Raw genomic sequence first — 23,427 nt, forward strand, 5'->3', positions numbered from 1 at the left:
CCACCCCAAATATTGCGAGCCCCCAGCCCGGTCTGACCCTGGATCCTACCACCCTCAACACCATCCTCGCTACGCCCTTCCAAAATTCCTCCAGCGCTGGGCATGCCCAGAATATATGGGTGTGATTTGCTGGGCTCCCTGAGCACCTAACACACCTGTCCTCACCCCCAAAGAACCGGCTCATCCTTGTCCCAGTCATGTGTGCCCTGTGCAGCACCTTAAACTGTATGAGGCTGAGCCTCGCGCACAAAGAGGAAGAGTTCACCCTCCCTCGAGCATCTGCCCATGTCCCCTCTTCGATCTCCTCTCCCAACTCCTCCTCCCATTTACCTTTCAACTCCACCACCGAGGCCTCCTCCTCCTCCTGCATCACCTGGCACGTTTCCGAGATCTTCCTCACTTCCACCCACCCCCTCGAGAGCACCCTGTCCTGTACTGTGTGTGGTAGTAGCCGTGGGAATTCCACCACCTGCCGTCTGGCAAACGCCCTTACCTGTAAGTACCTGAAGGTGTTCCCCAGGGGGAGCCCGTACTTCTCCTCCAGCTCACCCAAGCTCGCGAACTTCCCGTCCAGAAACCGGTCCCCCAACTTTGCCACCCCGAAAACCCTCCACCTGATCTTCCTGGGGCGAACCGGTAATGGGGGACACGCCGAGGCCCCAACTTCCCCCCCCTATGCCGCATCCACTGCCCCCAAATTTTGAGGGCTGCCACCACCACCGTGTGGTATACCTCCTTAGAGGGAGCGGCAGCGGCGCCGTTGCCAGCGCCCCCAGACTCGTACCCACAATTGGCACGCATTTAAACAACAGTTCAAGCTGTATGTAGCACCTTTAGGATTGCAAGCGCAGCCAGGTGAAATAAAAATAGCGTCGTTGCTAATGGTAGCAGGCCCCCAAGCGATTGCAATTTACAACAATTTTGTTTTTGAAAGAGAGGAAGATGGTCAAAGCTTTGATGCCACCATTAAAAAATTTGGTGAGCATTGCACGCCGAAAAGAACGAAACTTTGGAGCGGTACATATTTAGAATGCACATACAGAAGACGGGCGAGTCCTTTGATAGCTTTCTTTACCGACAAGTTAAAAGCACAAACGTGCAACTTCGCGATGCTAAAATCTTCAATTTGGGATCAAATTGTCTTTGGAATTAATGACAAATTAATTTTGTCTCTGTGAATGTCTCTTATGGGAGAATGAGGTTCAGTTAGAAGACGCGATCAAGATTTGCCATGCCAGTGAACGTCTGAATGTGTGAATGTCTCTTATGGGAGAATGAGGTTCAGTTAGAAGACGCGATCAAGATTTGCCATGCCAGTGAACTAGCTGCGCAACATATAAGCTCATTGAATGCACATGGTTTTGGCGCGGAAATTGTGAGTAATGCTGACCCCATAGATGATGTGATGCTCTCAAAAATAAATGGTGGTCTCAGCAGCGGAGACCATTTTAAACGCTTGTCAGAAGCAACCATTACATGCAAGAGATGTGGAAACAGGCACCTACCAAGGCAATGTCCGGCATATGGAAACATTTGCAGAAAGTCGCAAAGGAAAAAATTATTTTGCGAAGCAATGTTTCACAACCAAGAAAGTTAATGTTGGGAAGTCCATCAGTGCCATTGACTGGAAAGGCACATTTTTTATTGAGCTTTGACAAATGGTTACATTTTATTTTATGTAGTCTCGGTTGAAGACAGGGCTAACACAGCCAAAAAGAATAAAATGTTGCCAATAGAAAAAAAAGGGATTAAAAATGATAATTCTACAGGGACAAATGGACAGTTTCATTTGTTTTTTTGTATAAATTTAGAGTATCCAATTCATTTTTTCTAAATAAAGGGCAATTTAGCGTGGCCAATCCACCTACCCTGCACATCTTTTGGGTTGTGGGGGCGAAACCCACGCGAACACGGGGAGAATGTGCAAACGCCACACGGACAGTGACCCAGAGCCGGAATCGAACCTGGGACCTCCGCGCCGTGAGGCAACCGTGCTAACCCAGTTTCTTTGTTTATAAATAAATTGCTTATAACTGTTAAATTAGACATAGGAACAAACGCAAACCTCATAAGCATCAGTGATATCAAGGCTATGCAAGTAAAACCGAGAATATTGAACAAACCAGTCTTCTTGAAGGACTATAATGGTCAGAAAATTGGCACATTGGGAATGTGTGAACTGGATGCCCAAGTAAAAGAGAAAGTTCACTGAGTTAAATTCTCCATAGCTGAAGATCGTGAGGTGTGAAGCACTGTAACTGGTAAAAAGAGTGTATAGCACTGACTGCACTGAGCACACACACTGGATTGGAGGAGTCCATTGTTCAGGCTTTTCCAGAAATATTCCAGTGTTTTGGTGTTTTACCTTTCATGTACAAGATTCAATTAAAAAATGATGTTCAACCAGTGATACATGCTGCGAAAAGAGTTCCAGCACCATTACGTGACTGTCTAAAAGCTGAATTAGGGGGCAGCACGCTATATTTGTATCATTCAGCAGAATCATCAATTTTAGAGGGTTCACTTGAGAGAGTAGCAGCAGTCTATATATATATATAATATATATATATATATTTTTTTTTAAATTTTTTTTTAAGGGCCTAACGGGTATTTAATCTTTAATTTTAAATTTATTTTTTTCTCTCCTTTTAAATTTTGGGAATTCTTTGGGAATTCAGATCAGAGGGGATGGACGCTAGGGCAGTTGCATTCTCCTCCTGTAGGATGTGGGTGGGGAGAGACACCACTAGTGTCCCCGCTGACTTCATCTGTGGGAAGTGCGCCCAACTCCAGCTCCTCAGAGACTGCATTAGGGAACTGGAGCTGGATGAAGTTCGGATCATCCAGGAGGCAGAGAGGGTGATAGAGAGGAGTTACATGGAAGTAGCCACACCCAAGGTTCAGGACAAGAGTAGCTGGGTTACAGTCAGTGGAAAGAAAGGGAACAGCAGACAGTTCAGGGATCCCTTGTGGCCATTCCCCTTCATAACTAGTTTACCGTTTTGGATGCTGTTGGGTGGGGAGGGGGGAGAGACCTACCAGGGGAAGGCCATAGGGCCAGGTCTCTGACACTGAATCTGGCTCTGTGGCTCAGAAGGGAAGGGGGGAGAATAGAAAAGCAATAGTCATAGGAGACTCGATGGTTAGGGGAACAGATAGGAGATTCTGTGGTTGTGAAGGTATGTTGCCTCCTGGGTGCTAGGGTCAGGGATGTCTCGGATCGAGTCTACAGGATTGTTAAGGGGGTGGATGAGCAACCAGAAGTCGTGGTGCACATAGGCACCAACGACATAGCTAAGAAAAGGGATGAGGATCTAAAAGGTGATTTTGGGCAGTTAGGTTGGAAGCTAAATAGCATCACGAGCAGAGTAGTAATCTCAGGATTGGTACCGGTGCCACGTGCAAGTGAGGCAAGGAACAGAGAGTGAGTGCAGTTGAAAAAGTGGCTACAGGGCTGGTGCAGGAGGGAAGGCTTCAGATATGTAGATCATTGGGATACCTTCACGGGAAGGTGGACCTGGATATGAAGGATGGGTGGCACCTAAACTGGAGGAGCACCAATATCCTGGGTAGGACGTTTGCTAGAGCTCTTCGGAAGGGTTGATACTGGTTTGGCAGGGGGATGGGAACCAAAGCTACAGATCAGAGGATAGGGTAGCTGTTGAACAGGCAGAAGTAGTATGCAGCGAGTCTGTGAGGAAGGATAGACAGTTGACAGGGCAAAGTTGCACTCAGTGGGATGGGTCAAAGTGTGTCTGTTTCAATGCAAGGAGTGTCAGGAATAAGGAAGATGAACTTAGAGCATTGATGAGTACTTGGAACCACGATGTTGTGGCCATTACGGAGAAATGGATTTCACAGGGGCAGGAATGGTTGTTAGATGTTCCGGGATTTAGATGTTTTAAGAAGAATAGGGAGGGGGGTAAAAGAGGCGAGGGAGTAGCACTGTTAATTAGGGAGTACATCACAGCTGCGGAAAAGGAGGTAGTCGTGGAGGGTTTGTCTACTGAGTCAGTATGGGTGGAGGTCAGAAGCAAGAAAGGAGCAGTCACTTTATTGGGAGTTTTCTATAGAACCCCAATAGCAGCACAGAGATGGAGGAACAAATTGGTCAGCAGATCTTGGAAAGGTGCAGAAGTAACAGAGTTGTTGTCATGGGTGACTTCAACTTCCCTAATATTGACTGGAAACTCCTTAGTGCAAATGGTTTGGATGGAGCAGATTTTGTCAGGTGTGTCCAGGAAGGATTCCTGACTCAATATTTAGATAAGCCGACTAGGTGGAAGGCCATATTGGATTTGGTGCTTGGCAACGAACCAGGCCAGGTGTCAGATGTGTCGGTGGGAGAGCATTTCGGTGACAGTCACCACAACTCCTTGACCTTTACCATAGTCATGGAGAGGGATAGAAACAGATAGTATGGAAAGGTATTTAATTGGGGGATTGGGGGAGGGGAAATTATACTGCTATTAGACAGGAGCTGAGGAGCATTAAATGGGAACAGTTGTTCTCGGGGAAATGCACAACAGTAATGTGGGGGTTGTTTAAAGAGCACTTGCTGCGAGTGCTGGATAGTTTTGTCCCACTGAGACAAGGAAGGAATGGTAAGGTGAAGGAGCCTTAGATGACAAGAGAAGTGGAGCTTCTAGTCAAGAGGAAGAAGGAAGCTTATGTAAGGTTGAGGAAGCAAGGATCAGGCACGGCCCTAGAGGGTTACAAGGTAGGCAGGAAGGAACTCAAAAATGGACTTAGGAGAGCTAGAAGGGGATATGAAAAAGCCCTGGTGGAAAGGATGAGGGAAAACCCCAAGGTGTTCTACACTTATGTGAGAAATAAGAGGATGATCAGAGTGAGAGTAGAGCCGATCAGGGATAGTGGAGGGAACTTGTGCCTAGAGTCTGAGGAGGAAGGAGAGGTTCTAAATGAATATTTTGGTTCAGTATTCACTAGAGAGCGGGACCCTGTTGCTCATGAGAACAGCATGAACCAGGTTAATAGACTCGAACAGGTTGATATTAAGAAGGAGGATGTGCTGGAAATTTGGAAAAGCATCAGGATAGATAATTCCCCTGGGCCAGATGGGATATAGCCACGGTTACTACGGGAAGCGAGGGAGGAGATTGCTGCGCCGTTGACGATTATATTTGCGTCCTCACTCTCCACTAGAGTAGTACCGGATGATTGGAGGGAGGCGAATGTTGTTCCCCTGTTCAAGAAAGGGAATATGGAAATCCCTGGGAATTACAGACCCATCAGTCGTGCGTCTGTGGTGAGCAAAATATTGGAAAGGATTCTGAGAGATAGGATTTATGATTATTTAGAAAAACATAGTATGATTAAAGATGGTCAGCATGGCTTTGTGAGGGGCAGGTCATGCCTCACAAGCCTCATTGAATTCTTTGAGGATGTGACGAGACACATTGATGAAGGTCGGGCAGTGGATGTGTTGTATATGGATTTCAGTAAGGCATCTGATAAGGTTCCCCATGGTAGGCTCATTCAGAAATGTAGGAGGCATGGGGTACAGGGAAATTTGGCTCTCTGGATACAGAATTGGCTGGCCGAAAGAAGACAGCGAGTGGTAGTGGATGGAAAATATTCCACCTGGAGGTTGGTGACCAGTGGTGTCCCGTAGGGATCTGTTCTGGGACCTCTGCTCTTTGTGGTTTTTATAAATGACTTGGATGAGGAAGTGGAAGGGTGGGTTAGTAAGGTTTGTCGATGACACGAAGGTTGGTGGAATTGTAGATAGTGTCGAGGGCTGTTGCAGGTTACAACAGGACATTGACAGGATGCAGAGCTGGGCTGAGAAGTGGCAGATGGAGTTCAACCTAGATAAATGTGAAGTGATTCATTTTGGAAAGTCAAATTTGAATGCTGAATACAGGGTTAAAGGCAGGATTCTTGGACGTGTGGAGGAACAGAGGGATCTTGGGGTCCACCTACATAGATCCCTCAAAGTTGCCACCCAGGTTGATAGGGTTGTAAAGAAGGTGTATGGTGTGTTGGCTTTCATTAACAGGGGGATTGAGTTTAAGAGCCTGGATTGGAGGGCATGTCTTATGAAGAAAGGTTGAGGGAGCTAGGGCTTTTCTCACTGGAGAGAAGAAGGAAGAGAGGAGACATGATGGAAGTGTAGAAGGTGATGAGGGGCATGGATAGAGTGGATAGCCAGAGACTTTTCCCCAGGGCGGAGATGGCTGTCATGGGGGGACATAATTTTAAGGTGATTAGAGGAAGGTATAGGGGTGATGTCAAAGATCGGTTCTTTACACAGAGAATGGTGGGTGCGTGGAATGCACAGCCAGCGGAGGTGGTGGAGTCAGAGTCATTAGGGACATTTAAGCAATTCTTGGACAGGCACATGGACAGCAGTAAATTGAAGGTGTGTAGGTTAGGTTGATCTTAGATTAGGATAAATGGTCGGCAAACATCGTGGCCAAAGGGCCTATACTGTGCTGTACTGTTCTATGTTCTATCTTGGTATGATAAAAAGATCGAACAGCCAACACATTGGGTCAATTCGATGGTGTGTTTATAAAAAAAAAAAAGAAACAATGATTTTAGAATATGCATGGATCCCAAAGATTTAAATGCAAATATAAAAAGGCAACACTGTCCGATACTTAAAGAGAGGAGATCACAAGTGAGATGTCTGGTGTGACATATTTCCGCAAACTTAATGCTTCTCAAGGATTCTGGCAACTGAAGCTAGATGAAGAACGTACCAAGTATTGTCATTCAATACTCCATTTGGTAGTAATTGCTTTTTTGTATGCCTTTGGTATAATCTCAGCATCAGAAATATTCCACAGAGCAACAGAACACATTGTAGAAGACATTCAGGGTCTTCGAGTATATGTCAATGACATCATCATTTGGGGTTCCACCCAAGAGGAACACAATGGCAGGCGAATAAGGGTATTGCAAAATGTCAGGAGAAATGGGCGACAACTCAACAAGGCCAAATGTCAGTTTGGTGTAAACGAAATAACGTTCCTAGGAGACCGATTATCTGCTCAAGGAATAAAACCTGATGATATGAAGATACAAGCCATTATAAATATGCCTCAACCTACAGATAAGAAGGGAGCACTAAGAGTACTGGGCATGATCAACTTCATTGGAAAGTTCATACCAAATCGCTCCGCAAAAGCAGCGTGTCTTAGAGATGTCTTGAAGAAAGTGAATAACTTCATTTGGACTGAAATGCATGAGCAAGCGTGGATAACACTAAAGAAAGCTCTAACGACAAAACCAGTATTAACGTTTTTTGATCCAACAAAAAAATACCAAGATTTCAAAAGGTGCATTGAAGGATGGTCTAGGTGCAGTTTTGCTGCAACAGGAAAATGGTAGTGATTAGAAACCGGTAGCGTATGCTTCAAGGTCAATGACAGAATCTGAAAGTTTTTATGCACAAATAGAAAAAGAGTGTTTAGGCCGAGTGAATGGTTTGGATAAATTCCGTAGCTACATGTACGGTCTACCTATGTTCATTGTCGAGACAGATCATAGACCGTTGGTTACAATAATCAAGAAGAATCTCAGTGAGATGTCACCTCACATTCAGTGGATGAAAATGAAACTTCAGCGATATGACTTTGAATTAATCTATACACCGGGCAAGCACATTGTAGTAATGGATGCGTTGCCCAGAGCTACAACAGTACAAGATGACAATTCCATGAGAGAGGGTGTGCAGGTTCATATAGATATGATCACGGAAACACTACCAGTGTCCGATGCAAAGTCAAAACTGATTGTTGAAGAAACAGAGAAAGATGAAGTATTACAAATGGTGATACAAAATCTCAAAAATGGATGGCCGAAAGGTCCATGTTCTAAGTATGAACATACGATTGGAGCTAAGTGTTGCAAATGGTTTTATACTGAGGCAAGAGAGAAATGTAATTCCACAGTCGCTGCGTAAGGAAATATTGCAAAAGATTCATGGGGGTCACCTTGGAATCGAGACATGTAAGAGAAGAGTGCGAGATACTGTATATTGGCGAAGCATAAATAAAAACATACAGAACATGGTGGAAAAGTGTACCACTTGTCAACGATATCAATATTAACAAGCAAGGAAACTGATGGAAATAGGTGAAATTGTGTCAGTTCCTTGGCAAAAAGTTGGGATAGACTTATTCTACCTTCTATAATGTATATTCTATGTTCTACCTTGATGGTAAAGAATATTTGCTAGTAGTGGACTACTATTCAAACTATCCAGAAGTAGCACAATTATCTAGCTCGTTAGCAAATTGTGTAATCATGCACACAAAAAGAATGTTTCCATGACATGGACTACCTGAGGCAGTTATGAGTGATAATGGACCATGTTTCAACAGTAAAGAATGGAAAGCATTTGCACAGCACTATGAGTTTAGGCATGTAACATCAAATTCATTATACCCGCAATCAAATGGCAAAGCAGAAAAAGGAGTTCAGATAGTCAAGCTATTACTGAAGAAGGTTATGAACAGTCAAAATGATCCATATTTAGCACTGTCTAGCTTTCGAGCATCTGTTGTGGTTTGTCGCCATCAGAAATGTTTTTTAAAATTTAGAGTACCCAATTCATTTCTGCAGGTTAGGTGGATTGGCTGTGCTAAATTGCCCCTAGTGGGGATAGGGTGGGGGTTGGGCCTAGGTAAGGTGCTCCTTCTAAAAGGCCGGTGCAGACTCGATGGGCCAAATGGCCTCCTCCTACACTGTAGGGATTCAATGATTAACGTATTTCTCGTTAGGCTCCAACATTAGCACACTTTGAGGCAAGATCAAATGCAGTCTTGTTGCAAAGTAGTTTAGAGACCGGAATGAACTGCAAGTGTCTCCTGAAAACCTCCTCACTCTTATTCTTTAAATCCCACCTTTTTAACCAAGAGTTTATCTTTCTAATCTCTGATTCTTTGGTTTGACATTTATTTTCCCTACACATTTGTGAAGTGCCTTGGGACATTTATGCATCAGTTTTCACAGTGCAACCTGCTGTTGGCATTATGGTTGTCTTGCTTTTAGTGGGCACAGGAATCTGGCATTTTGTGTGTGTTTTGGGGGGGGCATGGAGGGGGCGGGTAGCTCATATAATTGTGCAGTTATATGCAGCACACTCACTGGTTTAGCTACAAATGTATATCTGGGCCCTCCCGTTCCAAAATCCCCGCTGCAAGGGTTTCCGAGTGTTCTTGATTCTGACATTGGGTTTCTGTACAAAGTGTCAGTGCTGAGAATGGAACAAATATTAATCTCTCTATACACACACAACTAATGTGATTAACTATTTGCATTAGAATAGATTTCTGTAGGCTGGCGGCTTGGTGAGCAGATTAATCTCCACCCACATTCTGCAACGTCGATGGAATCTCAGTTATTTGAAATATCACTACCTTAAGTGATTGCTTTCTTGAGGGCTGGTTCAAACAATAAATAAGCCTACACTAAAAATAGGTGCACTGTGAAGTGTTTAAGGTTGATAATCATTAATTACTACTGTAGCTCTCTGCTACTAATTTATCAGCCCTTTGAGCATTTTTGTGAAAAATTCTTTAAAACTCAAGTATCAATCTTGGAGGCATTTACAATAGCGAGAATGTAACTTTCTGTCTTATCAGTACACACTTTGATGTTCCCCTAAATGCATGAGTTTGACCAGCTGAGCTTTTGAAGCTTTACTAAGATGTAATTTTATCGTTCATGTTGCTGAAAATCTTATCATGTTAAGGTAGTTTGAAAGTTTACTTTAGGCACTTTAATAAGAATTAAATAGATCAATAATTCAGCGTTTAACATCCTTAACTCAAGGTTACAAAACAATTGCATTCATCTTCAGAACAGAGATTGTTTTGCAATTGTTCCTATTTTTCCTTTTTTGCCCTTGTGATCAACTTTTGTGTGGATCCAGCAATAATATCAACTTTTATTTTGATCTTCAGATATGTCTTGGAGAGAGATTGAACCAAGAGGGAAAATAGGAATTTAGGTAGTGGAAGGTTTCCAGAAGGCATTTGAAGATCTGAAAAGCACGGGTACAGTGACTGTCTTTAGAAGAAATGCTGGAAGATAGGTGTGCAGTGATTCAAAGGTCAGCCTCCAGTGGTGGAGGAGAGGGATTGGGGAACCATCAGTAATGTAGAGTAAAGGACTGGCAAGGGATGGAGGCAGAGACAATGTGACTGAAGAGGATTCTGCGAATGGGGTGAATCAGCACTGCAGAAGAACTCCGAAGCGAGACCAGTCTCTAGTTGTCCATCCTGAGCTGTGTGAAAGCAGCCAGCAGAAGATTCTTATTGATATCCCCACCATCACTGAGCAGAGGTCAGCATAGCCTTTCGAGAGAAGGGAGCACCGTGAAGTGGGTGGGGGAGGGGTTTTGGAGGGATATGTGCATGTCTATTATACAATACTATACACTGGTGCTCCAAGGTTCCGTGTCATATAGTTTCCACAGATTGCTCTTTTATTGCCATTGAAAATGTCTCTCACTTTACATCGTGAGGGAGTTTCATAGTTCCTGGTTCTGTTTTCTGTGGTATAATAGTTTTGCTTAATTTCTTCACTCACTGAATGCATAATCACAGCCTCCGTTTGACCAGTTGCTGCTCTCAAACAATGGCAGTTCAACAATGCACTTCGATACCTGACCTTTGAACTTGAATCTTATTCTCTTGCAATTTTCGGTTTCTAATATATTCAATCTTAACAATGCTGTGGAATGCTGCTTCTCTGCAAAGCTTTGCGCCCTATTTGTTTTGACAGGGATGCCTGCCCAGACAAGGGCAAGGCTGAGCTCACAGCTTCTCCCTTTCCCAGTTCAGTTTTCAGTGCCTCGGATCCACGCTGGCAGAGAGCAGCATGTCAGGGAAACGTTTTAGACTACGACTAAAAGAAAAACAGGTGAAGGCGAAGATTGTGGTTGGCACAAAATAATAAGTAAACTGGCTTTTGCTGAAAGGAAGCACTCTGTAAGTTTGGTCATATTATATTTATTTAATTGCCTCTATTGTCTACTTCGACCCTCCTAAGTCTTGCAGTTCTTGGAAACACTGAATGGTGCAGGGAGATCAGAAAGTTGAGTTAATTGATTGAAAATGCAGCACCCTGTGAGTTTAAAAGAGGTTAAATGGACTGTGGACCTTAAATATCTTTTTTTTTTAAAAGAAGCGGTGTAAAATTTGAAGTACAGAATCTGTTCCAAATTTTTATCGTGTTATCCTGTTTCGGTGAACTAAATATGAGGGAACTAGTCACTTTTCCTGAATGCAGGGATATCCATGTCAATCTGTACAAAAATATAACAATGTTAAAAATGTAGCACAGGTCATGTATCCAAGTTTTTTTTTAAATTTGTATTTCATTTCTCAATACCTCTGAAATCAGATCTTGGGTAGGTAATTGAACTTTTATCAAAGGATTTTTGAGATCTACTGTAATACGCTCTATGTTTTGTTAAATTGTGGTTTCTTACATTGTAATTATTTTGTAACAATCTTGTGACCCTGAGTTCGTGCAATCTGAGTTAGGGTCAGATTTGGATTTTTTTCTTTGCCACTTACTTCAAAACATGCAATCCCTGGTTGGTTTAATCAGCTGGAGGAGAGTCATCGCCAGAAAGACTGAAAATTAGTGAGTGTGTCCATTAATGCTACTCAGATGAACACCCCTATAAAGGCTGTTTTGAGGTAAATTTTACAGAGACCTGACAAGTTATTTCTATCCCTGTCCCATCTCTTCCCACCCTCCCCAACTCTATTTCTGGAGTTTTGTGCAGCATGGAGGGATACAAGGATGGAGAGCAAATGATTGCAATGAAAATATGAAAAGTGTAAAATATAAGAATAGAATGCCATAACCTGATTTAGTCTCTTCGTACTCAAGGGGATATACGGTCTCCAGTCACCTAGCTTGAGTTGAAGCATGGAAACCTTTGGCATTTTCACAAGCAGTGAATTCAGGGAGAGAGGAATCAGAAAATGGAAACTTCCTTCTGGCGTGTCTTAAAGGAGGGAAGCAAGGTGGGAGTCGAGGCAGGGAATTCTAGAGCTTGGTACCCAAGCAGTTGAAGGCACGGGCCACCAATTATGGAGCGATTAAAATCATAGATACTCAAGATACCTGAATTAAAGCCGTGCAGATTTCTCAGAAGGCAATTGGACTGGAGGAGATTACAGAGATGGGGGGGGGATTACAACCGTGGAGGGTGTCATGATATCCATATTAACAAATCATGGTGCAATCACACACACACACTGATGGACAGGTTGCCGGACCAATCAACACACACGCAACATCACAGCCAATCATCCGCACTATAAAACAGGGAACACCACAGTTCCTGCTCATTCCACCAGGAGATAGCTCAGAGCACAGAGCTCACAGCGTGCCACTCAGACATACACCATGTGCTGAGTACCTCTCTAAGATAGTGCTAGGGCTGGGTCCACAGGTTAACTGGTGAAGTACGAACCACAGCCAGAAGTTAACAGCTATTGTACAGAATAATAAAACAGAGTTGTACCATCTACAACCGTGTTGGTTCGTTTGTATATCGGAACACCCAACACGACAGAGGGATTTGAAAACATGTATGAGAATTTAAAATCAAGATGTTTTTTGACTGGGAACCAGTGTAGGTCAGCGAGCACAGGAGTGATATGGAAATAGGACTTGTGAGTTAAGACACGGACAATGGATGACCTCAAGGTTACGGAGAGTAGAATGTGGGAAACCAGCCAGGAGTACATTAGAACAGTCAAGTCTAAATGTAACAAAGACATGAATGAGGGTTTCAGTAGCAGATGAGCTGAGGCAAGAGCAAAGTTGGGTGAAGTGGAAGTGGAAATAGGCAGTCTTACTGATGACATGGAAATTAAGTCAGAAGTTCATCTCGGGGTCATATGTGACATCGAGGCTGCAAATGGTTTGGCTTAATCCCAGACTGGTGCCAAGAAGAGGAAGGAATCAGTAGCCACAGAACGGGCTTTGAAGCACAACAAAGATAAGCCATTTTGGATTTACAAATCATGGGAGGTTCCAAAAATCTGAAGTCATTATGGTGGACTCCAACCATAAGTCTAACAGGAGTCTGCCAGATTGGCTACAAATTTGACAGAGGCCCAGACTTGAGTTGGAGATTCTGTATTGGCCTAATAGGAATAGAACTGCACCCACCTTTACAAGGCCATGAATATTCAAAGCCCCGGTTGAGCCTGGTGTAACATCAGCAGTCTTGACTTCAGAGAAAGGTTGAAGGGGAGGAGTCACATTTTGTTAAATAACATGTTAAACACCTTAATTTGTAAATTAAATGGGGGGGGGGGGCATATGAAAAATTTGTTTTTGGCACCTTAGCTGGCAGCTTCCACCAGCGTGCTTGGCTTCACTCGCTATGGCCATTCAGTGGCAGTGGCCGTCACGTCCACCATTTTTGCTGGGTGAAGTATCCAAGTCTGCAGATTTTAGGGCTGAACTCTCTAAACCTGGCCTGGGATTTGTGTTACTGGTTTTTCTTCTGGAAAAACTAGTCGCTATTTATAGAATCATTGTGTTGATTTGAACAAAATGTTTCCAAGACACAGTACGGCTGCTGTTGGGCCAACACTGTTGCGCTCTTCGTTTTCTTGTTAATTCTGGTCTGTTGGAGGATCCACGAGCAGAGCAATGGCAATATGTACAGTTTAATACAATTCTTTTTCACAGGAAAAAGATTGAAATACTGTAATAAATAAAAGTAAGCTTCAAACTAAAAGAGTTCTGCTGAAGTCAGGGCTTGGTGCCAAGCGAGAGCTTTTAAGGTCGATGCAATCAGACCATTAAATGGTTAAGGATTACCAGCATTGATTTCACACAGCTTTTTCGTTCCTGCATTCCATTTCAATTCCGCACTAACCAGTATCTTTAGTTTTGCCACTTTAGCCCTTTAGCTAAGATTCAAAGTGCACTTTATTACCATGCTGGAGGTCGAGGCATGTGAACTATGAAAGCTATGCCACAGACCTGTCTAGCTTCATGAATCCATTATCATGCCATCAATCTGCATTTATTGATAAAAGACCTTGGTAGTTCTTTGTTTTAGCAAAATCTGAAGGGCACGTCTCTGCTCGGGACACTTTTGCCTGTACCTGTACAAATAAAGCTGCCTCTGCCAATATCTGCATGTTCATTACAGATTGTTGTAGCATAATATGGAGGTTGCTTAAAAGTTATTTGTGATCCATTTTCAGCTCAACTTGTTCAGAGTTTTATAGTTGGTGCATAACTTACTTTATACCTGGCAGACTGGATTTTCTCAATTAGAAATGACGTTTTAAAAAAAAATTAGAGTACCCAATTCATTTTTTTTTCCCAATTGAGGGGCAATTTAGCATGGCCAATCCACCTACCCTGCACATCTTTGGGTTGTGGGGGCGGAACCCATGCAAACACGGGGGAATGTGCAAACTCCACACGGACAGTGACCGAGAGCTGGGATCGAACCTGGGACCTCTGCGTCGTGAGGCAACAGTTCAATTCGAAATGATGCCATCACTTTACTGTGGGGTTCAAGTTATTGAAGCAAGATGCTTAGAAAATTCCACTTGTTGGAGGACGAGAACAGGAGTAGGCCACAGAGCTCATCAAGCCTGTTTCACCATTTAATTAGATCATGACTAATCTGGACACTAACTCAATTTTCTACAAGTTTCCATCATGCCCCGTCCCAACCAAGACTATTAAATCGAAGTTTTGAGCATTTCAGTTGACCCAACATGCGCACAGTTTTTGGGAGAGAGAGTTCCAGATTTCCACTGGCCTTTCTTTGAAAAAAACATGGCCTCGCTCAATTTTCCCTAATTCTGCATTCCCCACTGGAGGAAATAGTTTCTCTATATCTATCCTGTTGAATCCTTTCATTATTTATAAAATATATAGGGGACACAAACTAAGTACATGTAATCTGCCTCCATAATATACCTTTTAAACCAAGACACATCCTGATAAACCTGTGCGGTATCCTCTTCTAAGCCAATATATTTTTCCTGAAGCCCATGCCCGAAAGTGGATGCAATACATAATTTGAACTCTTTCCAAAACTCCAAGGAACTAAGGGACAACTTGCTCACTTTGTATTTCAACCCCTTTGAAATAAAGGCCATTCCATTGACCTTTTTATTACTTTTTCTATATCTTCACTAACTTATGATGATCTGTACACCTGGATGTACTTACTCCTTTTGCTCCTCCACATCTCTTAGTCCCTCACCATTAAGAAAATATATTGATTTGACTTTGATCCGAACCTCACGGTTCCCAATATTGAACTCCATCTGCTATGGATTTTCCCATTCCAATCGGCTGTCCATATTTTGCAGTTTCCTGTTCCAATTCTGAGAATTTACTGTTAATTAACTTAGTGTAAAATAAAAAACTGGATAAAAAACTCAATCTCTTTAAATCATTAATATAGGCTGAAGAGCTGAGGCCCCAGTACAGATCTTTGGGGGAAACCACTTGTCACATCTTGACAATCCGAGAAAAAAACCATCCTTTATCGCTGCACTATTTTCTATCTTGCAATCAATTACCACCCACATCACGTTATTAGCTCCAGTTTCATGCACTTTCATTTTTGGGAATTTGCTGAAACTCTTGTGTTGAACTTGTTGAAAGTCCATATCGACATAATCCATGGATATTCCCCTATACACCATGAAAGTGACCACCTTCTCAAAAAGATACATCGGACATAACCAACCCATCACAAATCTACGGTGACTCACTTTGATCAGCTGACGTGTATGTTTCTGATGATAGTTTGCTCTGTAGTGTACAGCACTAATTTTTTTTTAAATTCCAAATTAAGGGGCAATTTAGCATGGGCAATTCACCTATCCTGCACATCGTTTTAGGTTGTGGGGGTGAGACTCACGCAGACACGGGGATAATGTGCAAACTCCACACGGATTGTGACCCAGGGCCAGGATCGAACCAGGGCGTCACTTTGAGGCAGCAGGGCTATCCACTGTGCCACCGTGCTGCCCCGTACTCCACTAATAATATGCCAATATGCAAAGCATCACCCAAGTGCGGTGCTGTCGAGCTTTGGTTTTAATACCTAATATATTTTCAAAAAGAAACAAAAACTAAGTTAGTTGGCCTTTAATAATTGTGACATTTGCTTACAAGTTTAAGCAACCACCCTGCAGCTTTATCAGTATTCATTTGTCAATGTCTGTGAGAGACAATCAGGAGTGTGGAGTGTCAATAGCCTCTGATCTCATCATGTCCAATCAACTTCAGTCATTGTATTGCTTTCATTGTGTGCTATGGAGAAATTGTACTTCAATCTTTTTTGTTTGTCAAGTTGAGTGGAAACCTCTCTCCAATTCTGTCGGTGGGAGTCTCTCTCTCTCTGATTCTGCCTGTGGGAGTCTCTCTCTCTCACTCTGATTCTGCCGGTTGGAGTCTCTCTGATTCTGTCGGTGGGAGTTTCCCCTCTGAGGCAGAAGATCATGGGCTCCGGTTGATAATTCACTGCATTACTGGGAATATGTTGAAAATGATGCATTTCTGGTGAGACTTTGAACTGAGGTCCTTTCTGCATACTCAATGCACCTAACAACACGCTGGCTCTATTCAAGCATTAGCAAGAGAACGTTTGGTCAACATTCATCCTTTGACCTACAACAAAAATAATTTACCCAGCCACGTATCTCAGTTTTGTTCAGCACAGCTTGCCATGTGAAAGTTGGGTGCTGTGTTTGCCTGCATAACAGTGACTATACTTCGAAAGTAATTAATTATCTGCGGAGTCATTAAATGGTTTCAAGAAGGAGGTAGACATATTTCTGATATTCTGCTAAAAACAGGTTTGAGGGATATGGGGACAGGTGGGGAGGTGGGTTTGAGACTAGGAAGAGATCAACCATGATCTGATTGAATGGCGGAGCAGGCTCAAAGGGCCGAATTGCCTATTTCTGCTCCTAATTCCTATGTTCTATTTGTGGTGAGTGTCCTGTGATTGTGCATGGTTGCATGTAAATACACATTCATTCTTTCTTTCACTTGGGTATTTCCTAGTTTTATGTACACACTGTGTGTCCCAATCACTCCAAAGTTAGCTATAACATAGTTTAGATGCAGAGTAAATTTCTCCACACTATTCTGATCATGCCTCGTCATTGAGCTATATTTTGTTGGGTACATCACATATTGCTCGTATCGATAATCTTGCATGCAATTTCCAATTTATGGGAATTCAGTGCCAATGACTGAAATGTTGGCCAACAATCATCTTTGGGAAGATATTTTGGCTGGGATAGTCTGAATAACAATGGCCATGTTGAATACAGTCTACACGTGGTGTGCTTTAGCAAGTGAAGGAAGTGAAAGTCTCACGAGGACTATGTAGATTTCCCAAGTTGATGCCGGTGAAGAACTCAACAGTCGTGGTGCCATTGAAGGTCAGGAGGGAAAAACATCTTGGGCGGGTTGTTAGAAGTAATCAATACCTGGCATGGTGTGATTTTTACCAGCTTCTTAGTGCTATACTGGTGGAAAACTATTTTGATGTTGAGGACAGTTATGCTTCCCTCTCCTATTACTATCAATCCTATCATTGTCCATGGCTGAATGTCTCTCCCAAAATTATGCTGATTATAGGGCAGTAAATTGGCTATGCTAGATTTTCTCTGTTTTCTATGGATTACATATGGACATTTTATACATTGGCTAGATGCTAGTGTGACAGCTGCGTCGAACAAGTGTCTTGCAAGGAACTATTTGGTCTCTGATCAGTGTCTATCATGCTACATCAACCACCCTCGGGAAACTGATGGGGCGGGATTCTCCATCAGCGGGATCCTCAGTTTCGCCAGCAGCGCATTCACACCCGCGGATTTCCCGACAACGTGGGGGCGCCCACAATGGGAAACCCCATTGGCCGGCTGCTGGGATGGAGGATCCCGCTGCCGGCAGGGGTGCGCTGCACCAGAAAACGGGTGGGTGGAACAGAGAATCCCACCCATGGTCTTCCATAACGTTTGCATGGCACTTACATGCTTTGCAACAAAGTTTTCTATAGGGACTCTCAATTTCACGCCAGGTCAGTGTTCATCAAATATCAATATTTACCTGCATTACCCGATTAGGGAATATTGTTTATCAATTTATAAACTGGAGAACTTTCTCCCATGAGAGAAATTATTTTATCCTTTCCTATATAATACACTGGTCTAGACCTTGGTTTTATAAAATAAATTTAGAGTACCCAATTCTTCCCCCCCCCCCCAATGAAGGGGAAATTCAGCGTTGACAATCCACCTAGCCTGCATACCTTTGGGTTGTGGGGGTGAGATCCACGCAAACACTAGGAGAATGTGCAAACTTCACATGGACAGTGACCCAGGGCCAGTCTAAATCTTGGTTAACTCTAACCTTAATGATCATCTTGGTGTCATCAGCAGCCTCACTGTATTATCAGTGAAGCTCTGACCAGTGCATCAATTTTAGATTTGTTGCGATTCCCCCCTTTTGTTATGCCCTTATTGTTATTACTCAGTTCCCCAGTTGAAAAATATTTTTCTCAGCATTGTGTTAAATGGATGTTTGCTGCATTGGAGAATATGGCGGTCTTTAAAATTTATATCTACAAGACAGTAGATAGAGCACTTGAGTACCATTGCATATAAGACAATGGACCAAGTACTGGAAGAGGGGATTAGAATAGGTAGGTGCTTGATGGCCGGCACAGACATGATGGGCCAAAGAGCCTCTTTTTGTGCTGTAAAACTCTTATGACTCTGTAACAGTAGCTAGGATACCTCATGTAGGATATTAAGGGTGACTAGAGTTCAGAAGAGATGTTTCCAGCCCAAGTTTTCATTCCTTGTATTTCTTTTTTTTAACAATTCATTTGTTCCAATTAAGGGGCAATTTAGCGTGGCCAATCCACCGAGCCTGCATATCTTTGGGTTGTGAGGGCGAAACCCACGCAAACATGGGGAGAATGTGCAAAACTCCACACGGACAGTGACCCAGAGCCGGGTTCGAACCTGGGACCGTGAGGCAGCAAGTGCTAACCACCGCGCTGTCCTTAATTCTTTGTATTTCTTTTCTAGCTCCCGATTGCCGTACTGGTTCACGATGTTTTCTCACTCCCAACATGACATTTACCCAGCAGTAGATCCTGTCCGTTTAATGCTACAAAAAATATTAAATCATTATGTTAAAAAGATAAACTCAGGACATTTTATTTTGAATATAATAATTAACTAATTAACATTTGTGTTTTTAAAAAAACAAAACCTTTTTTTCCTGAAAGAATTGCACATGCAATGCCCTGCATACAATCTAAGATGGTCAGTTGGATAAACAATCATCTATATTACCATTTAGTGTTGATACAAAATAGGTTTTCAATGCGAAAGTGATGACATAACCTTAAGCTAAACCCTAAGGTGCAAAACCCATTCCAGGAGGTATATTGCATTGGTTTGTATTCTCAAGTGTGCCATATAACTCCAGCCTGAGTGAAATAATTTGAGAAACCATCACTTTATTGTGTGAGTGTCACTACACATCTGTCCTTTAACTGCCAGTGCCCATCTCAAAAGGTGAGATTAAAAGAAAACAAGGAACTCGGCTTCGTCAGACATAAAGGTCAAAGCTACAAATCTTCCTTGAACACAACCATATGGACTGAAAAGCGGCTCATTAATCAGGGAAAATGACCCACTATTTGTCTTTTATTGTCCTTTTTGTTAGGATTGTGCAGTCTATTTGTTTTCTGGACCATTAATTATTGTAGCAGGTCATTAATTAGGACTATTTTTTCAAACATTTTATTTTGTCATGTTGTCATTCTTGACTAATCAAGAGTGGCCCCTATACCTTTGTGCATAGGCTTTATAAGTTCGTCAGTGGTTGCCAGGAGCTTACCTTCTCGAATGTTAGCATTGCTGCAAATTTTATCCAAAACTATCCAGTCAGGGAAAGAGGCATTTTCAACAAAAGGTAACAAATTTCTAAAGGAACGAAACAAAGGATATTTGGTCAAGATGCCAAGTCGTTAGACTTTTTTTTTTAAATTTAGAATACCCAATTATTATTTTTTTCCAATTAAGGGGCAATTTAGCGTGGTTAATCCACCTAACTTGCACATCTTTAGGTTGTGGGGGCGAAACCACACAGACACTGGGAGAATGTGCAAACTCCACATGGACAGTGACCCAGGGCCGGGATTCGAACCCGGGTCCTCAGCGCCATAGTCCCAGTGCTAACCACTGCGCCACGTGCCGCCCTAAGTCGTTCGACTAATCTATAGATGCAAGACATACTTTTACTTTGCATCGCTTGCATTTTTTTCTTGTTCACCCTTCGAGGCAGAAAATAATCATGTTCATCATCTGAAGTGTTGCGTCAGCTTCCGATGGGTGCATAGGTAACCGCTAAGGCTCACGGACGGTTCAGCGTAAAAAATAGGGCAAGGTACCACAGGCGATTGAGTTTTGGATTAGTTACTAGCTCAGGATGTCCTCTCCTTCCATTTTTTTCTGCTCCTCCCATGCGCTTATTTTCGAAAGAGGTTGCTCCATTTTGTGTTTGGCCGTGCCTGATGAAGCGATCCTGGGCGAGTTTCTCCCAGGACTCTTAAGACAATGGACGCAGGGCAGCACGGTGGCACAGTGGTTAGCACTGAGGCCTCACAGCGCCGAGGTCCCAGGTTCAATACCGCGGTGCTCTGGGTCATTGTCCGTGTGGCGTTTGCACATTCTCCCCGTTTTTGTGTGGGTTTCGCCCCCACAACCCAAAAGATGTGCAGGGTAAGTGGATTGGCCTCGCTAAATTGCCCCTTAATTGGAAAAAAATGAATTGGGTACTCTAAAAAATTTTAAAAAGACAATGGATGCGATCGAGTGGCCTCATTCCATCCAGCTCAGTGATGCGACGAGACCATTAAATCTCGCAAGAGGCCTTTTGCAAGATTTGCGATGCTCGGAATGCCTTACGAGATCTCGCGAGACGTCAAGATCTGGATCTCGTCTACTGAGGGCGCGATCCAGATAAACATATTTAAATGAGCAATATGCATGCATTGGATTCTCCTAAGCCCAGGAACGAACACCTGGGCCTGGGAGACGTCACCATGGCGCCATTTAGCACTGGTCCACACAAACATGGACCAGGCGTAGCGGCACCGGAGGGGTCCCCCAGGCCATTGGAGACCCCTGGGACTACTAAGGTGCCCAGCTGGTATTGCCAGAATGTCCGGGTGGCACTGCCAGGGTGCCTGGGCGGCAGTCTCAGTTGCCAAGATGGCTCTGTCAAAGGCTGGGGCTTGAGGGGTGGGGCCATGCCCATGGAATGGGGTTGAGGGGCGTATGAAGGGTTGGGTGATAAATGTTAGGTATGAAGGGGCCTCCTAAGTGTTGGGGGATGAAGGGCAGGGGTCCTGAAAGGGAAGGTGAAAGAGGAGATGGGGATGGCTTGAAAAGGGGAGGGCCCTCAGTGACCCAATAGCTGGGTGTCCTCACTTGGAGGCGGGGTATGGTAATGCCCATGTGTGCGGAGTTGACATTACCCATGGGTGGAGATGTGGCGGGGGTAGGGGGGGGGGGTGGAGCATGGAGCTCACTTAGTGATTGCAGCACCCTTTCAAAATGGCGTCCCAATCTCTGAGGAGCCCGTCTTGCCGGTGAGTTCAGCTCCCCACAATGATGAAAATATTTCAAAGTGTGGGCTTGACCGGCTCACAAGCCGGTGAGGAACACCCCACCAAATCTGCCCAAAATGACACGTAGAAATTTTGTGGTAAAATCGCACCCAATATCTATTATGCAGCTGTCACATTTCTGGACCTTGTACTTTGTTACAGATGCAAAAATGCCCCATAAAGATAGCCTGTTATTGATCTGGAGCCTCAAATTTATAAGTAGTTACAAATTGTTGGCAGTACCAATTTCTAGACTAAATTCACAAATTGCATGCCATGCACGAAGGAGATGGGAGCTATGGATTTTCCACTGCTACCCTTTCTTGGGCCTGCACTCGCGTGTGGCTGTTCAGTATGAACGCAGATTTGAGCAAGTGAAGAAGGTATTCAGTGGAGCGCATATCTCTGCCTTGCTGTGTTAACTCAATGTTATTACAATTACACAGCTCTTCCTTGAGGCTTTAGCGTGCGTAATTAATGCTCTCTAACTAGCTGGATAAGCTGTATAAAGAAATATTATGCCGCCTGTATGCCGTGATCCCCCTGTGGGGTTTTCTTTCCCCCCCCCCCCCTTTCCCTTCCTCCCTCCATTCCTTCCCTTTTCGCTTGCAGTTTGTAGCTCTTCTGTGCCTCCCTCCTCCTCCCCGCTGCTCTATTGGTTGCTAGCTGCGAACAGGTCTTGGAACAGTTGGTGAATGGTTTACACGTCTTTTCGAAGGCCTCTTCCGGCTCAAGTAAGATGAATTTTATTTTCTCCAGTTGGAGGAATTCCGACAAGTTGGACAGCCAGTCTGCAGCTTTGGGTGGTGCTGCCAATCACCAGTCGAGCAGGATTCTTCGGCGGGCAATTAGGGAGACGAAGGCTAGGGCGTCGGTCCCCCTCCCCTTGAAGAGTTCTGACTGTTCTGAAACCCAAAAGACCGCCACTTATGGGCATGGCTCCACCCTCACCCCCACCACCCTACCTCAAAGAAGGTTGTCCAGAACCCGACAAGTCTGGGGCAGGCCCAGAACATGTGGATATGGTTGGCTGGGCCTCCATCATTCACGTTTGTCCTCCACCTCCGGAAAGAACTTGTTCGGGTTCTGGTTAGGTGTACTGTGTATACTACTTTAACTGCAGTAGGCTCAGCCCCCCGCATGTGGAGGTGAAGCGGGGACAGCAGGCATCCCTGCCTAGTACCTCTGTGCAGCTGGAAGTATTTGGAGCTGGTGGTGTTCGGCGGTACGCTCGCCATGGGAACGTTGTACAGAAGTTTCACCCAGGCGCCGAACTCCGATCCAAGTCCAAACCGCTCGAGTACCTCGATGAGATATTTCCACTTGACTCTGTCAAAGGCCCTTTCTGCGTCCAGGGAGATGATCCCTTCTGGTGTTCTCTCCCCGGATGGGGTCATTATCATTTTCAGCATTCGCCTGATGTTTGACGTCAGCTACCTACCCTTGTTGACAAAGCCCGTTTGCTACCACCTCTGGTTCCATTTATGAACTCTAACTCAGTCTCCTAATATGAAGCCATGACATAAAGTCAAACATTAAGGTGCAGTTTTGTTTTGCAAACTGATCCCCAAGTGATCTGTTATTATTGCAGCCTTTAATAACACACAGCTCACAGTGCCTGCTCACTATTGATGATGTAATTTAGTTTCACCAAAGCAGCTGACTAAATAAGGAAATGCATTGTCAGTCAGTTTAGTGGCAGCATTTTGACTTTGTAAAATGGGTGATAACAA

At 43.8% G+C, this 23,427-nt stretch overlaps 1 protein-coding gene across 5 annotated transcripts in view; it reads left to right on the forward strand.

The window, feature by feature from the left end:
* shroom3 (shroom family member 3) overlaps positions 1–23,427 on the forward strand; it is a 646,833-nt gene that overhangs the window by 536,661 nt on the left and 86,745 nt on the right. The window contains exon 1 of one of the 5 annotated variants that reach the window (XM_072496334.1): positions 10,847–10,967. The exons of the other annotated variants lie outside the window; for them this stretch is intronic. The gene's annotated coding sequence lies outside the window, so the exon portion shown is untranslated. Of the gene's footprint in view, positions 1–10,846; positions 10,968–23,427 lie in introns of those variants that run through there. 5 annotated transcript variants of the gene reach the window in all.

Source organism: Scyliorhinus torazame, chromosome 3 (genome assembly GCF_047496885.1).
Source record: "Scyliorhinus torazame isolate Kashiwa2021f chromosome 3, sScyTor2.1, whole genome shotgun sequence".
NCBI classification, from domain to species: domain Eukaryota; kingdom Metazoa; phylum Chordata; class Chondrichthyes; order Carcharhiniformes; family Scyliorhinidae; genus Scyliorhinus; species Scyliorhinus torazame.